Source organism: Somniosus microcephalus, chromosome 20 (genome assembly GCF_052327205.1).
Source record: "Somniosus microcephalus isolate GS21.2 chromosome 20, FLI_Smic_1.0, whole genome shotgun sequence".
NCBI classification, from domain to species: domain Eukaryota; kingdom Metazoa; phylum Chordata; class Chondrichthyes; order Squaliformes; family Somniosidae; genus Somniosus; species Somniosus microcephalus.
Window position 1 is genome coordinate 72,977,706 of NC_141006.1, and position 11,808 is coordinate 72,989,513.

The 11,808-nt window shown below is 43.7% G+C and overlaps 1 protein-coding gene across 7 annotated transcripts in view; it reads left to right on the forward strand.

Annotated features, from left to right (window-relative positions):
* ahdc1 (AT hook, DNA binding motif, containing 1) overlaps window positions 1-10,657 on the forward strand; it is a 72,916-nt gene extending 62,259 nt beyond the window's left edge. For 5 of the 7 annotated variants that reach the window (XR_015072959.1, XR_015072957.1, XR_015072960.1 and 2 more), the window contains 2 exons: window positions 9,081-9,441; window positions 9,852-10,657. The gene's annotated coding sequence lies outside the window, so the exon portion shown is untranslated. Of the gene's footprint in view, window positions 1-9,080 lie in introns of all 7 variants that reach the window. The other 2 variants (XR_015072956.1, XM_085962998.1) reach the window with 2 other exon arrangements.
* Window positions 10,658-11,808: the final 1,151 nt, after the last annotated feature.

Below are 11,808 nucleotides of genomic sequence, written 5' to 3' on the forward strand. Positions count from 1 at the left end.
GAGGTGAGGCGGCAGAGAGAGAGAGAGAATGGCTTCCTGAGGGGCTATCTTTATACCCCATTTGGGAGCCCTTATCTTCACGCCCAAATCTGGACGTATCCGGGGTACACAAAAGGGACCGATTTGTCCCCATTGACCGTAATGGGTTTGAATGCGTTTCCCATTCGTTTAACTGGTTTGTGCTCAGTTTAAAATATCCCACTGATTTCTCAAGTGCTGGACAAACAAATCCTTAAGTGTTCAGTAAACAGTCCTTTGTCCTGCGGTTACATTCCAACCGCAATTGATTGACAGCTTCAAGTGCTTAAGCCCTTGAGTCAACACTGTTGAGAGCTTGTAAACAAACAATCCTTTGTTCGATGTTGAACTTCCTAAACCGCAGTTGATTGACAGTTTAAGTACCTCAAGTACTTCAGCCAGTGATGGGAGATATTCAGTCAGGCTGTCTTTCTCTTTTGCCACGAGGCCTGGCAGCCATCTTTGATGCCCTGGGTTTTTAAGGTACATTCCAACCAGGTTTTCTTTAATCAACTAATCTTCGGGGGCTGTTGAAATTTTCCGATATTTTGCGAACCTTACAGAGGGGTACATGCTGACATTCAGATAGGATCCACAGATCTCTTGACTGCCAGCGTAGAGCGTTGATGGTTGTCATGTATTGAAACATAGAAGATAGGAGCAGGAGTAGGCCATTCGGCCCCTCGAACCTGCTCCGCCATTTAATGAGATCATGGCTGATCATCCAAATTCAATACCTTGTCCCTGCTTTCTCCCCATATCCCTTGATCCCTTTAGCCTTAATAAATATATCTAACTCCTTCTTGAATATATTTAATTAATTGGTCTCAACTGCCTTCTGTGGTGGAGAATTCCACAGGTTCACCACTCTCTGGGTGAAGAAATTCCTCCTCATCTCTGTCCGAAATGGCTTACCCCTTATCTTTAGACTGTGACCCCTGGTTCTGGACTCCCCCCAATCGGGAACATCCTTCCTGCATCTAGTCTGTCTAGTCCTGTTAGAATTTTATAAGTTTCAATGAGATCCCCTCTCATTCTTCTAAACTCCAGCGAGCATAAGCCCAATCGACCCAATCTCTCCTCATATGTCATTCCTGCCATCCCAGGTATCAGTCTGGTGAATCTTCGCTGCACTCCCTCCATGACAAGAACATCCTTCCTCAGGTAAGGTGACCAAAACTGCACACAATACTCAAGGTGTGGTCTCACCAAGGCCCTGTACAACTGCAGCAAGACATCCTTGCTCCTGTACTCGAATCCTCTCGCTACGAAGGCCAACATACCATTTGCCTTCTTAACCGCCTGCTGCACCTGCATGCTTACCTTCAGCGACTGGTGCACAAGGATACCCAGGTCTCGTTGCACTTCCCCTTCTCCCAATCTATTGCCGTTCAGATAATCTGCCTTCCTGTTTTTGCCACCAAAGTGGATAACCTTGCATTTATCCACATTATACTGCATCTGCCCAATCGCCCAACATGTCCAAATCATACTGGAGTTTCTCTGCATCCTCCTCACAGCACACAAGCCCACCCAGCGTTGTGTTGTCTGCAAACTTGGAGATATTACATCTAGTTCCCTCGTCTAGATCAGTATGAGCGAGGGATTTGAAGAGTCTCACTGCTAAACGTTCCGATACATCAGCAACGTGCGAGGAGGAGCAGGGCGATAATTACAGCGTTTCTGGGCCACCACCTGCAGAAATGGCTCCAGGCATTTCCTCAGAAAGCTGTGAATCCCCAGCAACATTTCTGGCACTGTGGTAGACACCTCGAGTTATTCCACGATCCAAGTAATGGGTCTTCTGAATCGCAGGCAGTTCATCAATTGGCTCAGCAATCGGCCACCACCATTACACCTTCAGCTGCAGGACATGTGTAAGAGTGGTATAGAGAAGGATATGAACCAGAAGGTGAAAACATCCTAGAAAACACATCACAGATTTACAGCATGTGCACTTTTTCACTGAATAAAATTATATTTCTTGTATATCTCTTGGTGTTTGTCATTCGTAGTACTTGTATTAACTGGGATTGAATCAGTGTAAAAGGTATAGAAGGCACAGAATTCTTAAAATGCATTCCGGAGAATTTTTTTAACCAGTACGTAACAAGCCCAACAAGAGACGGGGCGGTTCTGGACTTAGGTTTAGGGAATGAAGCTGGGCAGGTGGAAGGGGTATCAGTGGGAGAGCATTTTGGTGGTAGTGATCATAATTCAGTTAGATTTGGCGTAGTTACGGACAAGGACAATGATAGACCAGGAGTAAAAGTTTTCAATTGGGGAAATGCCATTTTTACTAAGCTGAGATGTGATTTAGCAAAAGTGGACTGGAAACAGCTACTTGAAGGTAAATCAGTGTCCGAGCAGTGGGAGGCATTCAAGGAGGAGATAGTGAGGGTTCAGAGCAAATGTGTTCCCACAAAGAAAAAGGATGGGACTCCCAAATCTAGAGCCCCCTGGATGTCGAGGAACATACAGGGTAGGATAATGAAAAAAGGGAAGCTTTTGTCAGATACCGAGAGCTCAATACTACAGAAACCCTAGAGGAATATAGAAAGTGCAGGGGTGAAATTTAAAAGGAAATTAGGAAAGCAAAGAGAGGGGATGAAAAAATATTGGCAAGTAAAATCAGGGAAAACCCAAGGATGTTTTATAAATACATAAAGAGCAAGAGTATAACTAAACAAAGAGTAGGGCCTACTAGAGACCAAAAAGGTAACCTGTGTGTGGAGGCGGAAGACGTAGATGTGGTTCTTAATGAATACTTTGCCTCTGTCTTCACAACAGAGAGGGATGATGCAGACATTGCAGTTGAGGAGGAGTGTGAATAATTTGATGAGATAAACATAGTGAGAAAGGAAATATTAAGGGGTTTGACATCTTTGAAAGTAGATAAATCACCAGGCCCAGATGAAATGTATCCCAGGCCATTAAGAGAAGCAATGGAGCAAAAGCGGAGACTCTGACCATCATTTCCCAATCCTCTCTGGCTACAGGCGTGGGACTGGAGAACTGCTCATGTTGTTTAAAAAGGAAGAAAGGGATAGACTGAGTAATTACAGCCAGTCAGCCTAACCTCGGTGGTGGGCAAATCATTGGAAAAAATTCTGAGCTACAGTATTAATCGTCATTTAGAAAGGCACAGATTAATCAAGGACAGTCAGCATGGATTTGTTACGGGAAGGTCGAGTCTGACTAACTTGATTGAGGTGGTAACAGGGAGGGTTGATGTGGGTAGTGCGTTTGATGTAGTCTACATGGATTTTAGCAAGGCTTTTGACAAGATCCCACATGGCAGACTGGTCAGAAAAGTAAAAGCCCATGGGATCCGAGGGAAAGTGGCAAGTTGGATCCAAAATTGGCTCAGTGGCAGGGTAATGATTGGTGGTTTTGTGACCGGAAGGCTGTTTCCAGTGGGGTTCTGCAGGGCTCAGTACTAGGTCCCTTGCTTTTTGTGGTATATATCAATGATTTAGACTTCAATGTAGGGGGCATGATTAAGAAGTTTGCAGATGATAGTTGATAGTGAGGAAGAAAGCTGTAGACTGCAGGAAAATATCAATGGACTGGTTAGCTGGTCAGAAAAGTGGCAAATGGAATTCAATCCGGAGAAGTGCGAAGTAATGCATTTGGGGGCAGCTAACAAGGCAAGGGAATACACATTAAATGGTAGGACACTGAGAAGTGTAGAGGAACAGAGGGACCTTGGAGTATATGCCTACAGGTCCCTGAAAGTAAAGCAGGAGAGGTAGATAACGTGTTTAAGATGGCATGCAGGATACTTTCCTTTATTAGCCAAGGCATACAATGTAAGAGCAGGGAGGTTATGCTAGAACTGTATAAAACACTAGTTAGGCCACAGCTAGAATACTGTGTACAGTTCTGGTCACCACATTACAGGAAAGATGTGATTGCTCTAGAGAGGGTAGAGAGGAGATTTACAAGGATGTTGCCAGCATTGGAGAATTTTAGCTATGAGGAAAGATTGGATAGACTGGGGTTGTTTTCTTTGGAAAAGAGGAGGCTGAGGGGAGATTTAATTGAGGTGTATAAAATTATGAGGGACTTAGAGTGGAAAGGAAGGACCTATTTCCCTTAGTAGAGAGGTCAATAACCAGGGGACATAGATTTAAAGTAATTGGTCGGAGGATTAGAGGGGAGTTGAGGAGAACTTTTTTCACCCAGAGGGTGGTGGGGGTCTGGAACTCACTGCCTGAAAGGGTGGTAGAGGCAAAAACCCTCATCGCATTTAAAAAGTAGTTGGATATGCACTTGAAGTGCCGTAACCTACAGGGCTACGGACCAAGAGCTGGAAAGTGGGATTAGGCTGGAGAGCTCTTTTTCGGTAATGGACGAAATGGCCTCCTCCTGTTCCGTAAACTTCTGTAATTCTATGATTAACCAAAATTAAACAGGCACATTAGCTACCAGTTTGCGGTTTATCAATATACCCAGTATAGTGGCAGCTTTCAGAGCCCACGGAGTTCTGGGAAATGAGTTCCATTTCCTGCTGCTCACGTCTCCTTCAGCTCATCATCGGCTGCTGCTGCTGGTGGTTCCTGCACAATATTGCCCTCCTGGCTTTCCACGCCGGAGTTCTGCGCCTCATCCAGGTCTGCGGTGAGGCCTCCATGCATGTACGGTATTGTGCAGCATACCTGCACTGTTATAAATCTCATCATCAAGAAACTACTCGTGAAATAACACTGGACGGCCAGCTGGTGGCGCCGTCCAAGGAGTATAAATACTCGGGCGTGGGCCCAGCTTTCCAGGGACATTTTGTGAGACAAGGAACTAGTGAAGTACAACTAGACCTCCATGTTTTGAAACAAGTTGATTAAAGCCTTGCTTTATACTCAAACCAAGTGCGTAGTGAGTTTTATTACGTCATGCACTATGACAGTTTTGCGCAGCTTCAGCGGAACAACTCGCCCCCACAAGCGATGCAGGCATCTGAAGCGTTGCTCATTGTTGCACCTGACCTCTGTGGGGGAGGGGTGGCTGTGTAAAAGCCCATGGTTGCACTGCGTAGCTCCTATTTCCAGGGAGCAAGGCCATCTTGCCGGGGAGTCTAGAACCAGGGAGGGTCACAGTCTCGGAATAAGGGGTCGGCCATTTAGGACTGAGATGAGGAGAAATTAGCGGAAATAACAACAGAAAATGCTGGAAAATCTCAGCAGGCCAGGCAACATCCATGGAGAGAGAAATAGAGTCAACGTTTCGGGTCGAAACCCTTCATCAGGACTGAAAAAACACAGGAAATGAAACAGATTAAAAGGCCAGTTTGGAGGGTGGGAAATGGGGATGAAAGAACAAAAGAGAAGTCAAGAGACATTAAGAGGTATTCAAAACCAGACGAGATGGTGATCGGACTAGTGGAGACAAAAGACGGCTCCAGATTAGGTGTGAAATGCGCTGGGAGAATGGGAGACAGCTGCCATGTGGGAGAGAAAAAAAAAGGGGGAAGGGCACAAAATAAAGGTGTGGATAAAAAATATATATAAAAATGTAATAGGGGCCGAGGTTATTGAATGGCGGAGCAGGCTCGAGGGGCCGAATGGCCGACTCCTGCTCCTATTTCTTATGTTCTTACCTTCTGGGTCAAAAACGTTTGTCACATTTGATTGCCTCAGTGGGAAAGCATCATACGTACATCCCCCAGGAAGTGTGTCTTGATGTGTGTTATTTTCTGGAGGTGGTGGTCACATGTTTGCATATTGAAATAATATGCTGCTTTATTAAAGGATGCTGCACAATTGTTGATTGGTGCAGGCGTGGCTACATTCATACAGTCAGTGTGGTAGCGAGCATTGGAGTAACTCCACTGCCGGCCCTTGCTGAAGGATTAGGTAGGTGGGTGTATGGAGCAACACAACTTCAGCTCCTCTCTTTATGCAGCAGTGGATATGGAATTTCAGGTAATTTTGCAAATACATTTTTGCACGGGAGCAAGACTCAACCTTAGCGAAACAATCGAAGAATAAATCCATTGCTATGTTGCACCCATCTTGTTTCCTGCTCGCTCGGGGTATATTTTTTTTATTGAACTTCACACAAAAGAGGAAAATGTGACCCTTGATGTTTTTTTTCCCATAAGTCAGTATAAAGCTCTGTTGTTTCATTGCTTTGTGGCAACTACAGAAAATGGCACTTGAAATTCTTCCATTTTTGTTCATTTTTTCGCCCATTTGTTACTGAGCCATCTGTCTGTTGAACTGTGTTTTTTTTTGATTATCATGGCACTTTCTAACTAAACTTTTGCTATGTTACATTTGGTACATTGGTAAAGGTGGAACGGAAACCCAGGTTAAAAACGACAGCAGAGCTTAACTTGCCCGTGATGCAGAGAATTAATCTCTTATTACAAAGTCACAATGATGATGAGAATCCTGCCATTTATTGAAAAAAGACTAAGGAGGGAAAATTCGCTAGTGACCATTTTTGGGTCGCTAACATCGCCTGGGCGCTAAATTTAGCGCCTGGCGGAAAAATAGCGCCGCGATCAGTAATTTCAGTTTTAGCGCCAGAAGAGGGAGGTGGAGCGCTAATTAATCCAAGCTCCACTTCCTTCTTAGAGCACTAACCCTGAATATCGGGGCGGTGTGTTCTGCAGCGCTACGCACTGGGTCACGTAGCATTGCAGCATGGAAGGGCTCCTCCCCAAGCCCACAACTCTGCGGGGCCCTGCCTGGACCACCGGGGAGCGGGCTGCCGTGCCTGCAGCCCTGTCACTCAAGAGGAGCGCCGGCCTGCCGGATCGCGGCATGGACCCTGCATTCAAAGACGATAATACGTTGGCCGATTTTTTTTTTTTTTCCCCCGGCCCGCCAGCTCCCTTTTAGTTAGCGCCCCGCGAGCCTTCTGCCGCTCCGTTCCCGCCCCCCCTGAATCGGTCGCTGTCATCGCCCGGCGCAGATTCAGGGGGCGCGCGGACCACTTTTGCAGGCTGGGTGAAAACGGGCTCTGCGCGCGCTAATTGTCATTACCTGTGGAGCGGGGCACGACCGGTTACCGCCGCCGCTAAAGTTCCGCTGAATTTAGCGGGAGGAGTTAGCGGCACTGCACCCGGGCTAAAAGTTGTTAGCGCCCCGTTAGCGCCCAATGCACTGCATTTCGAGCATTTTAAAATCAGGATTTATGATTGTATTTGTTTTGAAGATAAAAATGATTAAATTAATGAACAACTAGACACCCATTATTAAAAATAACACAGTATTACTGTCCATAATACCGTCTTAACATGGCAAGCATTCTCACAAATACAATGCCCGATTGTGGCTTAGAAAGAAGGCAAGATTCGCGTTTCTGTAGCACCTTTCACGACCACCAGATGTCTCAAAGCGCTTTACAGCCAATGAAGTGTAGTCACTGTTGTAACGGAGGACAGGACAGCAAGCTCCCACAAACAGCAATGTGATAATGACCAGATAATCTGTTTGAGTGATGTTGATGAGGGATAAATATTGGCCCCAGGACACCGGGGAGAACTCCCCTGCTCTTCTTCGAAAGAGTGGCCATGGGATCTTTTACGTCCACCTGAGAGAGCAGGTTTAACGACTCATTCTGAAGACACCACCTCCGACAGTGCGGCACTCCCTCAGCACTGCACTGGGAGTGTCAGCCTAGATTTTTGCGCTCAAGTCTCTGGAGTGGGACTTGAACCCACGACCTTCTGACTCAGAGGCGAGAGAGAGCTGCCCACTGAGCCACGGCTGACACTAACTGTTGGTGCTACCAACTGAGACAGCAAGATGTCTCACAAGTGAAATGCCTGATTGTGCCTTGATGAGGTAATGCATGGTTATCAAAATGCTTAATTGATGAAGGAAGACTGACCATTTGATGTTACTGTGGCAATGAAATATATTATGTATCTGTGTGGTATGAAACTACGTATTCTAAAAGTATTATCATCATTGATGGAAAGCTGAAACTGCTTAATAATTCAGCATTAAAGAGTGGCAGGACATGACTACCAGTAATTGTCCACACAATGAGTTCCTAGTTTTTGCTGGGCGATTAGAGGGGGCACTTAGTGTAGACAAGAGACTGAATCAACCTGTATATTGTTAAAGACATAGGATCAGGCTGCATGTCTTTCTTGTAGCCAGTATTGGTGTTTTATTAAGGCTAATATATTGGTCCTTGTAAGTGCAAGAAAGTTAATTCAAACAGATATAACTGGAACCTAAGTTACTAAATGCATTGTAACAACATTGACCAGGCCAATAGTACCGAATCTCATTGAGGCACTAAATCACGATGCTAAACTCAAAACGTAATGCTTCCATATTTATCATTGACGTGTGATATCACTGCAAGGAATTGTACTGCTGTTTTTATGTTTTTTTTTACATTCTGATATCTGTCACTTCATAGTGTATTTTTATTTAAGTTGACGTGCCCATTTCAGAGCCTATACAGGAGAAACTTTTCAAGAAGTGATAATTAGCTATGCCACCATATTCTGGTTACTTGAATGAGCTTTCTGCCACTCTAAGGAGCCAAAAACAACTTTAACCGAGTTTCCAAAGTGCTCGAATCAATTACACAGCAATTTCAGTTTTACATCATGATAAAGTGCAGCTTTGTTGCTGATTGTTAACATTGAGCATTTTGGGAACTGTTTAACTTGATGTTGGCAGTGATGCTGGGCTCTATAGAGCTCGGGGTATATTCTTGGAACTAAGGAAATGTTATTGGAAAATTACTGCGTCGATGCGATTGTAAGTTAACATGTCTTTAATCTTGGTGGGGGGTGGGGAGAGAAAGAAATTAACTCTATGACTAAATATAAGTCATGAGAGTGTTGACTTGTAACTTGAAGCCAGAAATGGTTCCAGACCATTTGCACTGAACAGTTCACATTTATACAGATTTTTTTTAAAGGACTGCAGTGGTCAAACATTTTGAATTAATTCTGTCAATATATTTACCCTGTCCTATCATTGTTAAAGTAGCATGCAACATTCAATTTTTGCAAACTGTGTAAGCTTTTGCTGTTTTTTTGCTGCTAATGGGACTCCGTGCTATACAGTAAAAATCCTTCACTTTTTCAGGATGATTGGATCAAGGGTTTTGTGGAGCAATTAGGAACGCACATAGTCTGCATGAATTCATTGGCAAGTTTTGTTGTGAACACTGACTTATTCAGGAAAAAAAAAACTGCATTTCGGCTTTAAAGAGTAAAGTAAAATGGACTGCTGCAGAGACAATCACATCGAATTGTGGGACGGCTGAGCGGACAGAAGCAGACCCAGGATTGCACTTTGAGAACTGCAGTGAAGAAGCTGTTGCGACATTCACATTTGAAAAAAAAAATACGTAAAACTGGCTGCAAAATGCTGACTCTTCTCTCATACACAATCCATCTTTTAGACAGCTACAGAAATGAGGTACTTGGATGCACTTGTTCAGCCGGTAGGTATAATGTTTGTACAGTGTAAATATAATTTCTGATTTTTTTTGTGAGCTTTTCATTTTAACGCTTTCGAAAGAGCTATGGTTCCTCTTTCACAATTTAAAAGTGGACTGTATAAAGCTTTCTAACATGTATTCCATTACTGTAAAATTGCCATCGACGCATTTGCTAAAATGCCATTCCTCGTTGTCTCTAGAACCTATTTTTTAACCATGAAATATCGGTGAGCTTGCTGTCTCTAAGCTAGAAGTTCTAAATGCCACTTAAAAGAAGCTTTGTGCTTACCTGGGTCGTTGATGAGGGTGGAGGCGGGGAGGTGGGAGGGGGAAATGCACAGTACATTTTTGGAGACAGCAGTGGCAAATTAGGGAAAAGAATCACACTAATTCTTCACTCATTTTTTCTTCAGAGTACAAGAACCGCACAAGAAACATGGCTACTGATATGCCATACAGTGTGTATTTTGGCAGCTCCATAATTGCTTGGAGTCAGCAAAGATCGCTGAAATTGCAATGCTGTCAACAACTCTTTGATCCATTTTTTTTTGTCACCTCATTATGCAGTGACAATACATGTTGTCCTATTATAAATACATATGTTTTTTTTTAAAAAGACTGAAATGTACAGTTTTTATAAACAGTATTTAATCAAGGACGGAGTAGATGTGTCATCAGGGCACCGGCAGTTCATGTTACTGTACAAATGTATCTGTAAATTCTTTATATCGATATAGCTAGTGCTTCAAATATGCACTGAAATGTTTGCCTGGGGAATGACAGATAAGGTTATAACGTATTTAATGTATATAATGTTTTATTTAAGATGTGTTTTTATTGTACTCTGTACCTACCTGTAGTGATTGTTGTGCGGTTGCAAGGTCGGTTTTTAGCACATTTTTTTGCCTACATGCAGTGTGCACCCAAAGATATATCTTTGTAAAACAATTTCGTATGGACTTTTTATTTGTAAGATGCAGTATTATATGATGAATTTCGGAGTACAGATGATAATAAGCTCAGGGTGTCATTTCTGTTGACTTGCCTGATTTGATCTGTTTATTGAGTGGTTTGTGTGGGGGGGGGAAAAAATATGAACATTTTTAACCATTTTCTAAACAAATCGTCTTCACATTATGTGTTCTTGAAGTTGTAACTCAGTGACTGCCTGATTGTGTTTAGTTCAAGTTCACATAAAATACAGACCAGCATTACCGTAGATGAGCTTTTCGCCTTGCTTCTCCCCTTCTTCCCTCGTCTTGACAAGATTTACATTTCTGCTTGCATACACGATAAACCACTATTGACGGTCTCCAAGACAAGAATTGCACCTTCCTCCAGTGATAGGGGCCTAACTTGTTTTTATTTATATTACAATCATCGAATGCGGAATGTAAGGCCTGGACAATCACTGCCGTTCACTGAGTGTATGCAGTGGTCTTTCATCACTTAAACCATTGCAGCAGTCGTGGCCTACTTAAGGGGAAGGGAAGAGTGTGGATGCTGGCGCCCGTAAGTCATTGAATCCATCTGCAATTCGAAACAAAGCCTAAATTCTCGAGAGTCCCACCAAAACATTTGCAGGAGTCAAATGATTTCTTTCAGGACGTTTTACAGGGTTGGCGGGTAGATATTCTGCAGCTGATTTGGTAAGAACATCAGGAGCAGGAGTCGGCCATTCAATAAGATCATGGCTGATCCAATCTTGGCCTCAACACCACTTTCCCGCTCTCTCCCCGTACCCCTTGACTCCCCTGTAGTTCAAATGTCTGTCAATCTCCACCTTGAATATATTCAATGACTCCGCCTCCACAGCTCTCCGGGGTAGAGAATTCCAAAGATTCACGACCCTCTGAGAGAAGAAATTCCTCCTCATTTCATCTTAAATGGGTGACCCCTTATTCTGAAACTATGCCCCCTAGTTCTAGATACCTCCACGAGGGGAAACATCCTCTCAGCATCTACCCTGTCAATCCCCCGCAGAATCTTATATGTTTCAATAAGATCACTTCTCATTCTTCTAAACTCCAATGAGTTTCGGCCCAACCTGCTCAACCTTTCGTCATACGTCAACCCCTTCATCCCAGGAATCAACCTAGTGAACCTTCTCTGCACTGCCTTCAATGCAAGTATATCCTTCCTTAAATATGGAGACCAAAACTGTACGCACCAATGCCCTGTAAAGTTGCATCAAAACTTCCCTACTTTTATACTCCATACCCCTTGCAATAAAGGCTAACATTCCATTAGCCTTCCTAATTACTTGCTGTACCTGCATGCTAACGTTTTGTTTCATGCTAACTTTTTGTGTTTCTGCTTTAATTTTGGAGATTGGTGGCCCCATTGTCAGATTCTGAGCTGAAAATCCGG